The sequence below is a fragment of the Hyla sarda genome, chromosome 5 (assembly GCF_029499605.1).
Source record: "Hyla sarda isolate aHylSar1 chromosome 5, aHylSar1.hap1, whole genome shotgun sequence".
Classification (NCBI taxonomy): domain Eukaryota; kingdom Metazoa; phylum Chordata; class Amphibia; order Anura; family Hylidae; genus Hyla; species Hyla sarda.
The window spans coordinates 379,779,132-379,797,134 of NC_079193.1; the positions used below are offsets into that span (position 1 = coordinate 379,779,132).

Genomic DNA, 18,003 nt, shown 5'->3' on the forward strand with positions numbered 1-18,003 from the left:
CTTATATTAAACCACACTGACTGGTGATCACTAGATCCCAAGCTTTCGCCTACAATAACATCATATACCAAACCCAAAATGGCCTCCCTCCGGGTTGGCTCCTCAACCACTTGTTGTAGAGATAATCCCAGTAGGGAATTTAGAATATCTGTACTCCTGGCAGAACTAGCTATTTTGGTTTTCCAGTTTATATCCGGAAGATTGAAGTCTCCCATAATGATAACTTCTCATTTCATTGTCATTTTAGCGATTTCCTCAACTAGTAGATCATCTAATTCTTTAACTTGGCCAGATGGTCTATATATCCCACCTACACGAGTTACTGCATGATTACAAAACTGCAACGTAACCCAAACTGACTCTATGTTGGCCTCACTAACTTGTATTAGGTAAAATTTTATGCTATCTTTCACATATGGGGCCACTCCTCCTCCTTTCTTGCCTTCTCTGTCTCTTCTGTATAAAGAGTATCCTGGTGTGGTTATGTCCCAGTCATTACTTTCATTAAACCATGTCTCAGTAACAGCCACTAAATCTACATTCTCAGATGCCATTATTGACCACATTGTTGACATGGACTTCCTTTCCCTTACTCCCCTAGCCAATCTAAGCGCATGCTACTTTCTGCTGGAGAAAGTGCACAAGATTGTTGATATGCCAAAGAAAGTGTCTTTTTTTTTTTGGCACAAATGTTGGCGGAATTCCAGTGCATATTCAAAAGTAAATCCCCCCTAACACTTTTTTTGTGTTATTTTTTTCCTGCTAATTTTTACTTTTTTTTTTTTTTTGCAACAGCTGGGGGCGCCCTTGTTGGAAAACTCTGGGGCAGCAACAGAAGCTCAAGAGTATGGAGTAACGTAGGAGCTTGTTATTTAACAGGAAGTGCACAAGTGATGTCACTGACAATGTATGATGTCACTGTGCTAGTATAGTGGAGTTCTTATATATATATATATATATATATATATATATATACACATATATACAGGGTGGGCCATTTCTATGGATACACCTTAATAAAATGGGAATGGTTGGTGATATTAACTTCCTGTTTGTGGCACATTAGTATATGTGAGGGGGGAAACTTTTCAAGGTGGGTGGTGACCATGGTGGCCATTTTGAAGTTGGCCCTTTTGAATCCAACTTTTGTTTTTTCAATAGGAAGAGGGTCATGTGACACATCAAACTTATTGGGAATTTCACAAGAAAAACACTGGTGTGCTTGGTTTCAACGTAACGTTATTCTTTCATGAGTTATTTACAAGTTTCTCTTTGTTTACAGCCATTGACATGTCGCCGAGGTTAACATGTGAGGAGCGGATAGAAATTGTGTTGATGTCTGGTGAACGCAGTAACCGGGTCATTGCAGCAGATTTCAATGCAAGACACCCTACGAGACCCCCCATCTCCCATGCTACAGTTAGCAAACTGCTTTCTAAGTTTCGTGAAACTGGTTCAGTGTTGGATTTGCCAAAATGTGGAAGCATGAAATGTCATTAATGAAGAAACATCAGTGTCTGTCCTCGCTTCATTCAGCAAGAGCCCACAGCGTAGCACTCGCCACATGTCATTGGAGAGCGGCATTAGTTGAACATCCCTTCGGCGGATATTAGCTACTCACAAATGGCACAAACTCCAGCTACTGCAGCATCTCAACGAGGATGACCCAGATCGGCCCTGAATTGGCAGAATGGGCAAAACAAAAATTGGAACCGGATCCTCAGTTTACGCAGAAGATTTTGTTGAGTAATGAGGAAACTTTTATGTGAATGGTGAAGTTAACAAACAAAACCACCGCTATTGGTCTGACACTAACCCACATTGGATAGATCCCTCCAAGACTGTTGGAACACAAAAATTGAATGTATGGTGTGGTATATGGGGTACAAAGATAGTGGGGCCATTCTTCATCAATGGAAACCTCAAGGCCACTGGATATGAGAAATTGCTCCATGATGATGTTTCCCTCTTTATGCACTGAAGCTGCACGTTCCCTGAGTTTTTCCAGCAAGATGGTGACCACCACATTATGGGTGTCAGGTCCGAGCATTCCTAGATGAACAGTTTCCTGGAAAGTGGATTGGTCGTCGTGGGCCAGTTGAATGGCCCCCAAGGTCTCCCGATCTGACCACCTATCTTTGGGGTCATCTGAAGGAAATTGTCTATGCTGTGAAGATATGAGATGTGCAGCACCTGAAACTACGGATACTGGAAGCCTGTGCTAGCATTTCTCCTGCGGTATATATAGTAGTATATAGCAGTGTATACGGATACTGGAAGCCTGTGCTAGCATTTCTCCTGCGGTGTTGCTATCAGTGTGTGAAGAGTGGGAGAAGAGGGTTACATTGACAATCCAACACAATGGGCAGCACATTGAACACATTTTATAAGTGGTCAGAAACTTGTAAATAACACAAGAAAGAATAAAGTTACATTAAAACCAAGCACATAATTGTTTTTCTTGTGAAATTCACAATAAGTTTGATGTGTCACATGACCCTCTTCCTATTGAAAAAACAAAAGTTGGATTCAAAATGGCCGACTTCAAAATGTCAGCCATGGTCACCACCCATCTTGAAAAGTTTCCCCCCTCACATATACTAATGTGCCACAAACAGGAAGTTAATATCACCAACCATTCCCATTTTATTAAGGTGTACCCATAGAAATGGCGCACCCTGTATAGAGTATATAGGGTGTATATAAGGTGTATCCATATAAATGGCCCACCCTGTATATATACATTGAGCTGATGTAAATCCCTGTCTCCCAGCATTCCCTATCCACAGCTCACAGAGCACTGTCCTAGAGAAATGACAGAAGTGTCATGAGAGGGAAGATAAGAAGCTCCGATGCACAGTCATCCCCCACAATGCATTGTTGCTGTCTTCTATGTAAATACTCCCATAATTCCCATCTCCAGTAATATCCAGTGATGTCTGCAGTCGGATATTCAGTGCAGATTGTGATATTCTTCCTATTGATCCTTAGATTTCTCTCATTAGTAATAAATAAATACAATCCTCTCCCTAATGTTACAGTCACTTACATTGTCAGCCTTAAATATCCTGGAGGTGCAACCCTTTCCTTGCCCAGATGATCCTCAGTGGTCTGGGGTGCAGGCTTCAAACCTGTAGCTGTTTAGGGACAGAGTGGTTCAATTCCACCTTCTGGGCGCTTGTATTTTGAATGTTTTTCTTACCTCTCGTTTCAAAAGATTTTTTATAAACCTGGCTGGTTTTCCAAAATTAACCCTTCAGAGTGGTGACAAGGAAATTTTAGGCTCCTAAGGCTGATCGTAAGCCCCCTTTTATTTCTCATTCTCTACATTTCAGTGGACGAGACCAAAACTGGACTTTTTGCCAGAAGTACACACATATGCACTTCCTTTCCCTTACTTCTCTGGCTGGTTAAATCACATAGTCCTCTATGCATTGCCATGGCACAGTGCTGAAGAAAGTCTACTGGAATAAACTGGATGCACTGCTCTTAGCTGTTTATTTATACAATACAGTATTATAGATGGCATGTGAAGGGAGAAGAGGGATCGCTTCTCGGCCTTTTGGCTAAGATCAAGTGTAGTATCTGTTCTTCTCAATTTTTCATGCCAGTGGATAGTAATGCCAGTATGGGGGCTGGGTGCTGCATGGAGGACTCAGCTTGCCGGCTGCCCCGATGTGACCTGCTCCCTCCGTGTCTCGACATGAGGCTGAGAGGGTCTAGAGCCGAGGTACTTTTGTGCCTCGGGGAGTGGTGACCCTGAGGTGCCGAAACTCACTGGGTGTACTGGCTCACTGAATGGAAGCATGGACATCATAATCTACTCACCTCTTGATTCCCGGCCTTCTGGCTAGAATCAGAGAAATTTTTATAGATCCGGCCGGATGTCCGGGCAGTATATCTGCACACATTCACTTATTTATTTCTTTTCATGTCACTTTTTGCGTGTTGTGTGTCCACAGGATTTGTCAGGATGCGGAAGCCCTTCTGAGTGTCCCTACTGGCGGTCTAGGGGAGGTGTGTGTGGCCATTAGGTTCCGCACCTCCCTTCAAACACCCCGGGTACTCCTGCTCTGGCAGGGTACCTACCGTTATCGGCTCTGTGGGCAGATACCTTGGCTAACGCCAAGGGGGATGCCGGGAGCATTTGTGGTCCTTTAGTAGCCTTGGCGAAAAGGGAAATTGAACCTGGAACCTCGCAGATACCTTTTGGTCCGGAGGTGAAGGGTAAGGTTTGTTGGGGGCCTCTCTCCTATCGGAGAAGGGCTTGCGATAGACCGCATCCTCTGTGCACGTTTTTTTTTTAGTGTAACATGTTTGCACTTTGGGTGATTTGAGAGCACGTTCCTCGGCTCTTAGATTTAAAAATAAAAATACTCTTCACCTTGGGCACTCACCCTTGGTATCCTGGCCTTCTGGCTAGGATCAGGGCAGTATATCTGCACTCGTCCACTTATTTATTTTTGTTTTATTGTCACTGTGCCACGTTTGTGTCTTTATTTGTACACAGGATTTGTCTGGATGCGGTATCCCTTCTGGGTGTTCCTCCTGGCGGTCTAGGGGAGGTGTGTGTGGCCATTAGGTTCCTCACCTCCCTGCAACCCCTGGGCAACTTGGCTTTGGTCAAGATGCCACCAGTTTACGGCTCCTTGGCTGATACCTTGGCTAACGCCTAGGTTGAAGCCAGGAGCATTTTCGGCCCCATAGTAGCTTCGGCGAAAAAGGGCATCGAACCTGGATCCTTGCAGGTGCCTTTTGGCCGGAGGTGAAGAGTAGGTTTGTTGGGGGGGCCTCTCTTCTGTCGGAGAAGGGCTTAGCAATAGACCGCATCCTTTGTGCACGTTTTTTTAGTGTGACATGTTTGCACTTTTTCTTGCACTTTGGGTGATAGAGAGCACTCGCCTCGGCTCTTTTAAAAAAATTAATAAATAAAGAAGCAAGGGCACCATGAACTCTTCACCTTGTGGCACTCACCTCTTGATTCCCAGCCTTCTGGCTAGGATTAGATACATTTTTATAGATCTGGCCGGATGTCTGGGCAGCATGTCTACACACATTCACTTATTTATTTATTTTTGTCTCACTGTGTCACTTTTTGCGAGTTGTGTGTCCACAGGATTGTCAGGATGCGGTAGCCCTTCTGGGTGTCCCTCCTGGTGGTCTAGGGGAGGTGTGTGTGGCCATTAGGTTCCGCACCTCCCTGCAAACACCCCGGGTACTCCTGCATTGGCTAACGCAGAGGGGGATGCCGGGAGCATTTGTGGCCCCTTAGTAGCTTCGGCGAAAAGGGACATCGAACCTGGAGCCTCGCAGATACCTTTTGGTCCGGAGGCAAAGGGTAGAGTTTGTTGGGTGGTCTCTCTCCTATAGGAGAAGGGCTTGCAATAGACCTCATCCTGTGTGCACCTTTTTTTTTTTAGTGTAACACGTTTGCGCTTTTTCTTGCACTTTGGGTGATTGGAGAGCACGTTCCTCGCCTCTTAGGCTGCTTTCACACTGTGAAATAGTTCCGTTTAGGAACTTCCACCAGAAGTTCCGTCACTATATCGGCATGCAATAATTTTTCCGCCACGATGTCCTGTCACTATATAACGCCCGTAATGAATTACGGGCATATGCGGGTGCAAACGGGCAGTTACAAAGGGGTTTTGTAACGGCCAGGTTTCGCCGATATAGTGACGGAACTTCTGGCGGAAGTTCTAGGGGCAGAGAGGTCAATTCCACCTTCTGGGCGATTGTTTTACACTTTTTTTTTTCTTACCTCTTGTTTCAAAAGATTTTTATAAACCTAGCTGATTTTCCTAAATTAACCCTTATTACTTCCTAAATTAACCCTTATTACTTAACCTGGTGACAAGGTAATTTTAGGCTCCTACTGTTGTCATTAAGCCCCCTTTTATTTCTCCTCGAAAGTCTTCTGGAATGAACTGGATGCATTGTTCTTGGCTACAGTACTATAGATCACATGTGAAGGGAGAAGGGGGTTACAGATGCACAGGGTGTGCATTGGTCTATGTGAACAGAAAGGAAAGAAACAGCAGCAGCACAGGAAGGAAGGGGTTGCACTTAGCATTGATCTGTTACTGTTGCTGCTGAGAAGCCAAAAAAGAGGAGAGATTACATTGCAGCAATGTGGACATACAGCAGTAAATATCTTGATATTTACATAAAAGGCTAACTGGTGAAGGGGCGGAGCTGTGCTGGGCTCTATTGGCTGAGGGAACACTCAGTTGGCTCCAAAGCCTAATTTGCATATCTTTTTAAAACCCTGATATCAGGAAGGGTTCAATTAACTAATGAGAGGTATGTACAGATTTAGGGTCAGAAGCCCTATACAGCCATGACCTTACTTTACCTACTTTACCATACCCTAAACAGCTGCCGACAGGTCGACTTTAACTGTATTCTATTCTTTTTCTACTATTTCCTCTACATATTTTTTTTTAAGTTATACCTTTTTTTTAACATTACTGTCATACATGATCATAGCTGTCTGAGGGCTTGTTTTGAAGGAATAGCAATCCAGCTGTTGCAAAACTACCATTCCCAGCATGCCCTGAGAGCCGAAAACAGCAGTGTTTCCCTACCAATGTGCCTCCGGCTGTTGCAAAACTACAACTCTCAGCATGCCCGGACAGCCAAAGGCTGTCCAGGCATGCTAAGAGTTGTAGTTTTGCAACAGCTGTAGGCACCTGGTTGGGAAATACTGCCCTGGAGAAACCACAAAGGTGTCATCTGTGTCAGGATTTCAGTGAAAGTTCAAAGTTCAATCCATTAGAGAGTTATAGGGTGAACTTAATTGACTCTGTTTTTTTTTTCTTTGTTTTTTTTACAAACTGCTTACGTAACTATGTAAGACGCACAGTCATCTCCCACAATGCATTGCTGCTGTCTTCTATGCAAATTATAGTGCAAATGCTCCCACAGTTTATATTTAGCAGTATCCATGTGTGTGGCTACATATATTTAAACGGGATCAGTATTTTCCTCGGGGAGAGGACACCACTCCTGACGTGAGACGGAGATTTAAGTAGGCCATTTGCACTCCGCGGGCACCTGGGTAAAAAATATTCAAATTAGCTCACCACACCCCCTATACAGGTAGTGTGTCCTGCAACCAGCTCCGACTCCAGTTAAGAAGTCTCAGAACTGATCGGGATTTTATGCCAAGCCAGAACTCTCTCCAGAAGGAAAGAGAACCCATCTGCAGATGGGTTCTCTTTCCTCTCTGGAGAGAGTTCTGGCTTGGCATAAAATCCCGATCAGTTCTGAGACTTCTTAACTGGAGTCGGAGCTGGTTGCAGGACACACTACCTGTATAGAGGGTGTGGTGAGCTCATTTGAATATTTTTTTTACATATATATTTGTTCTTCCTATTGATCCTTAGATTTTCCTCGTTAATAATAAATAAATACAATCCTCCTAATGTTACAGTCACTTACATTGTTGGCTTTAAATATCCTGGAGGTGCAACCCTTTCCTTGCCCTGATGATCCTCATCTTACACTCACTCTAGTTGGGCACTCACCTCTACTGTTCCCACCTTCTGATTGTCAATCATAGAGGGATTTGTATAGATATAGCTGGATGTTTGGGCTGTACTTTATAGTGCACATCCAATTTATAAAATGTTCTGTTTTTGTCACTGTTTTCACTGTTCCTGTTGTTTTAGGATTGTTCAGGGTGTGGTGCCCTTTTGGGAGTCCCTCTAAGTGGTGTGTGTTGCTATCTGGTTCTTCACCTCCCTGCTTTCCTGGGTATCTGCTTTGGCAGGGATGTGTCAGAATCTGTAGGGTTAAACTTCCCTCAGAGTTTAATCTTGGTTGCTGGGACTACGCTAGTTGCACAGGGATATATAAGGAAGCCTTTCCCATTCATGCTATGCTTGTGAAAGTTCTTGCAACTGAAACTAGTAACCTCTGTACATTATTGTCTATCTGGTTCTGTTACTTTCTGGCTTGGCTTTTGAATACTCTTTGGCTCTCTGTTATTGTACTCCATACCCTCCTGGCTTTGACTCTGCTCGTTGACTTCGAATTCAGTGTGTGTGAGTGTTTAGGTTTTTTCCTGTTAGTTAGTGTGCCTCCATCTGTCCCCGATCCTGTCAGTTTTTGTAGTTTATTGTTTTGTCAAGTGACTGCCCATCACTTATGAGAGGAAGGGACCGGCACCGTGGTTGTGGACCCCCTGCTTAGGGCGAGTACGCAAGTAGGCAGGGACAGAGGTAGTGGGCAAGTTCAGAGCTGCACTTTATCCCTGCATGACGGGACAATATGACACTCAAATGACCTTCGGCTAAACCTGAGCAGATGCCTAGGTGGAAGCTAAGAACATTTGTGGTCTTTCCTGAGCTTCAGGAAAGGAGGATTTGATCCTGGACCCTTGCAGGTGCCCTATGGCCGGGAGAGGAAGGGAATGTTTGTGGGAACCTCTCTCCTTTCGGAAAAGGGCTTTTTTGATAGACCACATCCTTGTGCACATTTTGTGTGATTACAAACATTTTCACTTTTTTTGCACTGGTGTGACTGATGCACGCACCTTGGGAAAAAAAAGACTTCAAATCTGTAGCTGTCTAGGGACAGAGTGCGCCAAGTCCAGTTGAGCACCCGGAATGTTTTCCCATAAATGGGCACTGTCAGAGTCAAAAACATTTTGTACATCTTGGCAAAATAAAAACCTTTCTAACATACTTCAATAAAAAAATGTATCTCCTTTTTATAGAAATCATGACTTATAAAAAAAAGACCACTGGGGGTCCCAATAACATCTGGAACATAATCCTGTCCGGCTGCAGCATCATCTTTGTCTAGGCTGAAACACAGGCTGGGACAAAGTTCAGGAAGTGAGGGCGGGACTAGCGCTTCTCTGTGCTCACTCCTGTCCTGTCTATCAAACTCCTGTCAGAAAACAGAGAGATTACAAAGCAGCTGTCAGTGATTGGATGAAGAGACCCAGCACTCAGGGAGGAAGTGAATGCATGGTGAGTGACTGTCGTTTTTATGGTGTGATGTATCTTCAATAAAGCTGCTTGCAACGAAGTTCTGGATCCTCCATACATTCTTTCTTCAATATTGGATGCTTTGACGGTCACCGGTCCAAGCACCATATATCAGGGAAGGTGAGCTGGATCACTCACTTGTTTTTTGCAAGCTCAGTGCTTGCCTCGGACATGCCCCTTCCTGAGCAATGGATTACAGAATGAATGAGCAGCAGAACAGAGGGAAATACAGAAGGGAGGCAGCCATGGGGAGTTAGACAGACTGTAGTATGTGACTCAAGGTGGTTAGATCTATCACTTTGTGATGCCAGGCACCGTTAATCTACATGGTTTGAGGATAGGCAGCTTCTCCTGGGCCAGGCACGGGATAGTAAATACACCAATGCCAGGTTATGGATAACTGTCTTTACTGAGGCAGGAGTAGTTGTTACAATCCTCACAGCGCAGATTAGAGTAGAGGAGATGCAGAGTAACCCTTGGGAGCCCTGTAGACTTGTTGTGCTGTGTTTTACACCCACTTGACTTCACTTGTTGCAGGATCGGGACTTTAGACTTAATGCTGAGTCTTCCCACGCTGACTAGGGTTCTGATAGTGTCCAATTAACACTACACATCCAGGGTATGAACTGGCACTGTGTGGCCCGTCAACTCACCGGCTCTTGTGCTCACAGCTAGGAATTTTCCGACTCCTCCTGGGCGGGGAACACTTGCAGAATAGTGTGGTTGCTCGCTTGAAGATGTTCATTAGGCTTCACTTGAATCACCTCACACTCCTGCTGACTCTTCTCCACACTGTAGCTAACACTGAGCTCTACACTCCCCACTAGCCTAGAGCTAGACTGAACACTAGGCTAAGACTGGATATCTCCTCCCCCCTACACTATAAATGGGCTAGCTAGGGGGCCTCCATTGGGAAATCAGGGTCACATGGGTACTCTGCATCATACCTCCTAACAGATATCCTGTAAATTTCTTAAAGACACATTGCAAAACGATATAAATTAACAGGTGAAGACTAAAATTAATATTAAGGCAGCCCCTAAACAGCAGGGCCTAGCGCAGGCACCTAAAGCAATGTTTACATGACAGGACGAACCCAGGTACTGGGACTCCACAGAAGCTAGACACATAAAAAAATATTAAAGAATCCACATGACCTAGGGAAAAAAACTATAAAAGGGCACTCTAAGGCTACAAATAAAACAGAAGTTTGGCTTGGCACTCTTATTTTTTTTGTGGCCACAAAAATCTGTCTCCTGCATCTTTGACCCTCAAAATAGTGTGTATAAGTATGGGAGTTTTTCTCAATACAGATCATGTGATTCTTTCTGGGTGTTTTTTTTTTTGTTTTTGTTTGTTTGTTTTACAAAAATGCTGCCTAATACACATTAAATTAGGGTTGATTACAATGTATCAATTTAAGCCAGTGTTAACCAACCAGGGTGGACGCTCCCATTCTTCATTCATAATGCTGTGCAGTGAGATAGGATTAGACTGTGATTACATTGGAATAGGAGTGTGGCAGGGGCCCTTGCCTTTTTTTGGTCCGGGGGCCCCGAGTGTTGTCAGTCCGCTCCTGGGGGGAGGGGAGGGAGGGGGTGTAATTAAGGGGGGGTGCGTGTGTGTGTGTGTGGGGGGGGGGGGGTGTCAAACAAAGGGTCCGCCCCGGGTGCCAAATGCTCTAGGTACGCCCCTGCTCTATGGTCCCCTGCGTCTTCTTTGACCACAGGGCCATTAGATTTCCGGGGTTATTGGCCATGGTTTTCTATCTGGCCCTGGCTCCTGGAAGTTGAATTGTGCTCTGTTGGCGCAGAGGGAGGTCCTGGAGAAACTTAGAGATGCACATTGTGTGGCGTAATGATAAATGCTTTTTCATCCACACTAGTGACTGGCGGGATCATGTTAAAGTCAAATTTCGTTGTTTCAGGCAAAGGGAAGACAACAGGCGTGTGTGAAGAAGTGGGACTTAAGGAGCCTACAGCGAGAGTTGAGGTCACTGCAAGACCTGCTGGGAGAAGTGGGACAGCTCCATTCCTTACAACTGGTACACTCCTTGATTCTATGGGTATATCGTCAGGTTTATAAGGGAACATCAAATGGAGGGACTCAAGCCCAACCTGTGGAAGTCTAAGACTGTTTACAAGCTCATCAGAGCCAAGGACTTGCTGGAGCTCGTTCCAGGGCCCCCTAAGGCCACTGCAGAGACTGTTTGGGACAATGTGGCCTCTGCAGGTCTTGCCAATGGGCTCAAGGACCTGTCGTGGATGGCCATTCAGTGGGGACTGTCTCTGAGGTCATTCATGCATGCCTGTGGCCTAAGCAGAATCAGGTATTGCCCCAGGTTTGCCCCTATATGGAGGAAACATCTATGCATGTCCATTGGCAGTGCCCCTTTGTGCAGGGTCTATTGAACACCCTGGAACTTGAAGACTCGGTACCCAGGAACAACCTATCGTACCATTCGGTACTTTTGGACTTTTTCCTGGTGTTCACAATGTTGAGGCCATTCAGGAGGCCTGGCGCCATCATTGGGCTGTGCTGGGCTGTGGTGTCTGACTGCTCCTGCTGGATCTGGCCTTAAGGTCTGGGTAGAGTATTAGCTGAAGTGCAAAAGTGCCCTGGGAATAGCGACTCCAGGGTGGTGGAATTCACTTGGGATTTGTGACCCCACTTGACTGATGGCACGCAGACCGCACTTTTTCTCTCGCTCTTCTGAACACTCACCTCTAACGTTTCGGCCTTCTGGTTAGTTGATTAGTAGAGGATTTTTTATAGATCTGGCTGGAAGTCCGGGCAGTATTATATCGCACACATTCACTTATTTACCTTTTTGTCACTGTGTCCCAGTTTGTGTTCCTTTACTGTACGTGCGTCACTAGGATTGGTCAGGGTGTGGTAACCCTTCTGGCTGTCCCTCCTGCCGGTCTAGGAGAGGTGTGTGTGGCCATCAGGTTCCTGGGACATTGAACCTGGAAACTCACTGGTGCCTTTTGGCCCAGAGGGGAAGGGTAGGATTATTGGGGGGCCTCTTTACTGTCGAAGAAGGGCTTGCGATAGACCGCATCCTTTGTGCATGTTTTTTGTTTGCACTTTTTCTTGCACTTTGGGTGATTGAGAGAATGTTCCTCCGCTCACTGTAACTCTTTACCTTTGGCACTCACCCTTGGTATCCTGACCTCCTGGCAGGGATCAGGGCAAATTATATAAATCCGACCAGGTGACTGGAAAATAATTCATTGCAACATCCACTAAATTATTTGTATGTGTTTATTTTTATTTGTTGTGGTTATGTTAGGGTCAGTGGTCAGGGTGCGGTTGCCCTTCTGGGTGTCCCTCCTGACGGTCTAGGGATGGTGTGTATGACCTTCTGGTTCCTCTCCTTCCTGCAACCCCGGGTGTTTCCGCTTTGGCAGAGATGCCATCAGTATACAGCTCCTTGACTGACACCCTGGTTGATGCTGGGAGCACTTGTGGCCCCTTAGTAGCTTTGGCAAAAAAAACATTGAACCCAGACCTTTGTAGAAGCTTTCTGACCCGGAGGAAAAGAGTAGGATAGGTCGGGGGCCTCTTTCCTTTTTGGAGAAGGGCTTGTGATAGACCACATCCATGTGCATGTTTTATTTAGTGTGACATTCTTGTACTTGGGTGATAGAGCAAGATCCTCGGCTCCTGTGTCTGTGGAAGATCACACAGAGGCAAATGTTCCTGATAGGCAGAGGTTTGCCCAGCAACTACCCTCCACTACGACTTCTCTACAGCTGTATCACAGCCTTGTGTAATCCGTAGGTGGCACAGGAGCTTATAAATCAAATGAAATGCTGGAGTAACTACCACCAGGGGCAGCACAGAGCAGCATACTTCTTGGCAAAGGTGGCTCAGACGCTTGGTGTATCTAATTGCTATGCGTCACCAACGATGGTGCTTGGGCTAACAAACACGTCAGCACCAGGATGAAATTCTCAATCACCATGCTGACCTGGTGCCTAGAATTTGTGGAGCCCTGGCTTAGATACAGTTGGGAGCTAGAGAGAGAATTAAAGGGGTACTCTGCTGAAAAACATCTTATCCCCTATCCAAAGGCTAGGGGATAAGATGTCTGATCGCGGGGATCCCGCCGCTGAGGACCCCCGTCATCTCAGACACGGCAGTGGTGGCGTCTGGAACACGGAAGCTTGGAGCCCAATCCTATAGACATGAATGGAGGGGGCATGGCGGCTGTAGTCGCCAGTCATCTGGCACAGAGCGGAGTTCGCTCTTTGCACCGGATAACTGGGGTGCCATGCCGGAGATCTCGGTGGTCCCCAGCAGTGGGACCCCCGCAATCAGACATCTTCAGCCAAGATGTTTTTTCGGTGGAGTACCCCTTTAATGTCTCTAACAAAAAAGAGTATTTGCGGTCCTTTCTTAAGCTTCGGTAAAGGGTGGATTTGATCCCAGACCCTTGCAGGTGCCCGGACTGGGAGGGAAGGTTTGTGGGGGCTTGTCTCCTTTTGGAGAAGGGCTTACGATGGACCCCACCTTTGTGCGTTAAATCCAGCAGAATATCCATCCATGTGAACATACCCTGAGAAAGATCTATTCTAGTCTTCTGGAGCACACAGGTGCTCAATGGTTGAGCAGATCTCTCTCCGCGCTGCACTGATTCACATATAGGAGTTTGTCATGCGACACATGATTCCCCAACGCTCTTTCATTCTGGCTTTCGCGAACCCTTCACTAGATTTCTCCAACAATTTCCCCATCGTCTCTCGCTCCGTACTGGTGGAGGAACCACGACTGGGTCAGAATAAAGCCGCCACTCACGTTCACTGTTCGTATCTCATTGCCTATATCTATTACGTGAGTTTCGGCAGATCCTCCCTCCGGGGACCGATCCGGTAATTGTATGCTAAGCTGCTAATTCCGGGGAAGTGTAGACACTTCCGATTCATTACGTTTATTCCCATTCTATTGGAAGAGGTATCGTCTCGGAAATTAAGGAAAGCTTCTTAGGTAGACCATGCATTGAGAATTTATATTTTACCATTATGCTAAAGTAAATAGCCATTTATATTTATTCAGCATCCCGCGAAAAAAAAATCCCCGAGCCGACGCCTCGACCAGAACGAGGGAAGATTTATAAAAATCTGGAGACGAGAACGCTGAGAAGTAATTGTCTGCATCCAGGTGGACTCTACGGCGGGGGAAGAAGCCGATATCACGTGGTCCCCGTATGTAGATTCAGGATACGGTCCTGGTACAGACAGTTAAAGGGGTACTCCGGTGGAAAACTTTTTATTTTTATTTTTATTAAATAAACTGGTGCCAGAAAAGTTAAATCTTAAACCTTTTAGTACTTATTAGCAGCTGTATGCTACAGAGGAAATTCTTTTCTTTTTGAATTTCTTTTTTGTCTCGTCCACAGTGCTCTTTGCTGACACTTCTGTCCGTGTCAGGAACTGTCCAGAGCAGCATAGGTTTGCAATGGGGATTTTCTCCTGCTCTGGACAGTTCCTGATACGGACAGAGGTGTCAGCAGAGAGCACTGTGGACAAGACAAAAATGAAATTCAAAAAATAAAGAATTTCCTCTGTAGCATACAGCTGCTAAAAAGTACTGAAAGGATAAAGATTTTTTAATAGAAGTAATTTACAAATCTGTTTAACTTTCTGGCACCAGTTCATTAAAAAAAAATTAAAGTTTTCCACCGGAGTACCCCTTTAATTCACCAGCATTATTCCTTGTCTCTTTCGACAATGCAATGTAAAGCAGTGGTCTCCAAACTGTGGACCTCCGGATGTTGCAAAAACTATAACTCCCAGCATGCCCGGACAGCCGTTGGCTGTCCGGGCATGCTGCGAGTTGTAGTTTTTGCAACATCTGGAGGTCCACAGTTTGGAGACCACTGCTGTAGACTGAGGTCAGTTGTGGACTTTATAGAGCAGGGGTCTCAAATCTAAGACTATTGCAAAACTAAAACTCCCAGCATGCCCGAGCAGACATCTGTATGGTATAAAATAGTGGTCTCAAACCTGTGGCCCTCCAGTTGTTGCTAAACTACAACTCCCATTATACAACTTCCCCCTCTGCAGGTTACACCTATAATTTTCAGTTTTCCTCTAGTGGGTTTTAAAGGAGTATTCCAGGATATATATATCTATATATATATATATATATATATATATATATATATCTATATATATATCTATATATATATCAACTGAATCCAGAAAGGTAAACAAATTTGTAAATTACTTCTATTAAAAAATCTTAATCCTTTCAGTACTTATGAGCTTCTGAAGTTAAGGTTGTTCTTTTCTGTCTAAGGGCTCTCTGATGACACGTGTCCCGGGAACCGCCCAGTTTAGAAGCAAATCCCCATAGCAAACCCCTTCTAAACTGGGCGGTTCCCGAGACAGGTGTCATCAGAGAGCACTTAGACAGAAAAGAACAACCTTAACTTCAGAAGCTCATAAGTACTGAAAGGATTAAGATTTTTTAATAGAAGTAATTTACCAATTTGTTTAACTTTCTGGATCCAGTTGACTATATATATATATATATATATATATATATATATATATATATATATATATATATAAAGTTTTTCCCTGTATAACCCCTTACTAGCCCATATGATCAAAATAATAAACTAAAGAGGTATACAGTCACATGTCAGGAAAATGGTCAGGAGAATAACTTTAAAGGGGTTATCCAGGTAAAAAAAAAAAGTTTATATATATATATATATATATATATATCAACTGGATCTAGAAAGTTAAACAAATTTGTAAATTACTTCTATTACAAAAATCTTAATCCTTTCAGTACTTATGAGCTGCTGAAGTTGAGTTGTTCTTTTCTGTGTAAGTGCTCTCTGATGACACCTGTCTCGGGAAACGCCCAGTTTAGAAGCAAATCCCCAGAGCAAACCTCTTCTACTCTGTGCAGTTCCCGAGACAAGCAGAGATGTCAGCAGAGAGCACTGTTGTCAGAAAGAAAAGAACAACTCAACTTCAGCAGCTGATAATTATTGGAAGGATTAAGATTTTTTAATAGAAGTAATTTACAAATCTGTTTAACTTTCTGGAGCCAGTTGATCTATAAAAAAAAAAAAAAAGGTTTTTTCCTGGAATACCCCTTTAACAACACAGAAAAGACTGACTAAACAGAAAGGGTCCATCTCCTACCGACATTTAGCTATGAAGTGTGTGATTTCTATATTTTTTTATATTCTTATATTTTATTGTTTCTAATATTATATGAGGTTTCTATATATTTCTGATATCCTGTGATATGTATCGAATCTGACTACAGATGCTAGTATGTGATTTCAGAGGCGTACAGGCGAACCTATAGAATGATATATATTGTTCTATTTCTATATTCAATGTTATCTTATCTGCATGTATTTCACCAGTCTATGTTTGCATCGTATACAGAATTCTCTGCCATCTATTCTCTAGTGGATTTTACCAGAGGAAATCAAGCGGAGCCCTGTCTGTTTCAAGTACTTCAAAATTCTGCTTCTGAGCTTTAGGTTACGGTCACACGGGCAGATTTTCGCAGCGTATTTAGTTGCGGATCCGCTGGTGAAGGCCCCGCTCTATGCTGGCTTTACATGTGCCTGCTGGTAGCGGCAATACGCTGCTATGAGCAGACACACGGCAGCGATGTGCGCGGCGTACTCAGGCAGAGAGCTCCCGCGATGTGCGAGTATACTGCGTATTGCCGCTACCAGCAGGCACATGTAAAGCCAGCATAAAGCGGGGCCTTCACCAGCGGATCCGCAGCTAAATACGCTGCGAAAATCCGCGCATGTGAACGTACCCTTATTCTCAAACGTCCAACCTTATATCACCATTGCAATTAACATAAGTGCTCGCCCTCACCAGGGAGGTGTTCTTAGCCCCAACATACCATATACGGTATACTTCTCCTCAGTATGTTGGCGGCCTCCAAAACCTTTGTCCAGGATGAGGAATCTTCTTACATGATGGAGGAAGTGAAAGAGGTGCAGAGAGTAGCATGGGGGATGGGGCTTTGTCAAAATGGCCTTTTTCTGCTGCATATATATATTGTAACAGTGCGGCAAGGAAAGGGTGTATTTCCCTCGCTAACCCTGGAGAAAACTCCACCTGTGGCCTAAATAATGAGGTAGCAGAGAGGGGAAGGCTGTTTAAAAGGAAGTCAGACAGTATAGCTGGGGCTCTCCCTAGAAGACAGCAAGCTGGCTGTAAGGGAGAGGCAGGGGTCCTGCTGAGAAACACACAGCCCGAGCTGTGAGTGGCCCCAAAGAGTGGTGTGGACGAGACACACCGCAAGAGGTTGTGTGTGAACAGTGAGTAGAAAGTTGCAGGGAAACAGGGAAGTTACGGAATTTGAGTTACTCCTAGTGACTTGAATGGGAGTTTCTTAAAGGGGTACTCCGCCCCTAGACATCTTATCCCCTATCCATAGGATAGAGGATAAGATGTCTAGGAGCTGAGTACCCCTTTAAACAGTAACCCCTAATGGCTAATTTGTTTGCACAAATCCCATTACAGTCAATAGACATTTCACAGACTTCCCCGTTTCAGCAGCTTTCGGCTTTTCCCACCACCTCTGGCCACCGCAAACAGGCAGGAGCCATCTGGAAAACCCAGAAGTTACGAGGTGGGAGAAGCCCTTTAAAGGGGTACTCCAGTGGAAAACTTTTTTTTTTTTTTAAATCAACTGGTGCCAGAAAGTTAAACAGATTTGTAAATTACTTCTATTTAATAATCTTAATCCTTCCAGTACTTATCAGCTGCTGTATGCTCCACAGGAAGTTGTGTAGTTCTTTCCAGTCTCACCACAGTGCTCTCTGCTGACACCTCTGTCCATGTCAGGAACTGTCCAGAGCAGGAGCAAATCCCCATAGCAAACCTATCCTGCTCTGGACAGTTCCTGACATGGACAGAGTTGTCAGCAGAGAGCACTGTGGTCAGACTGGAAAGAACTTCCTGTGGAGCATATAGCAGCTGATAAATACTGAAAGGATTAA

The 18,003-nt window shown here is 44.7% G+C and overlaps 1 non-coding gene and 1 pseudogene across 1 annotated transcript; both read left to right on the forward strand.

Annotated features, from left to right (window-relative positions):
- The first annotated feature begins 3,090 nt into the window (after positions 1-3,090).
- Positions 3,091-3,177, forward strand: TRNASTOP-UCA (transfer RNA opal suppressor (anticodon UCA)). The gene has a single exon. It is a non-coding gene; the product is annotated as a tRNA-Sec (tRNA).
- Positions 3,178-3,546: 369 nt separating this feature from the next.
- On the forward strand, positions 3,547-3,626 carry LOC130274655 (U2 spliceosomal RNA; annotated as a pseudogene).
- The last annotated feature ends 14,377 nt before the right edge of the window (positions 3,627-18,003 follow it).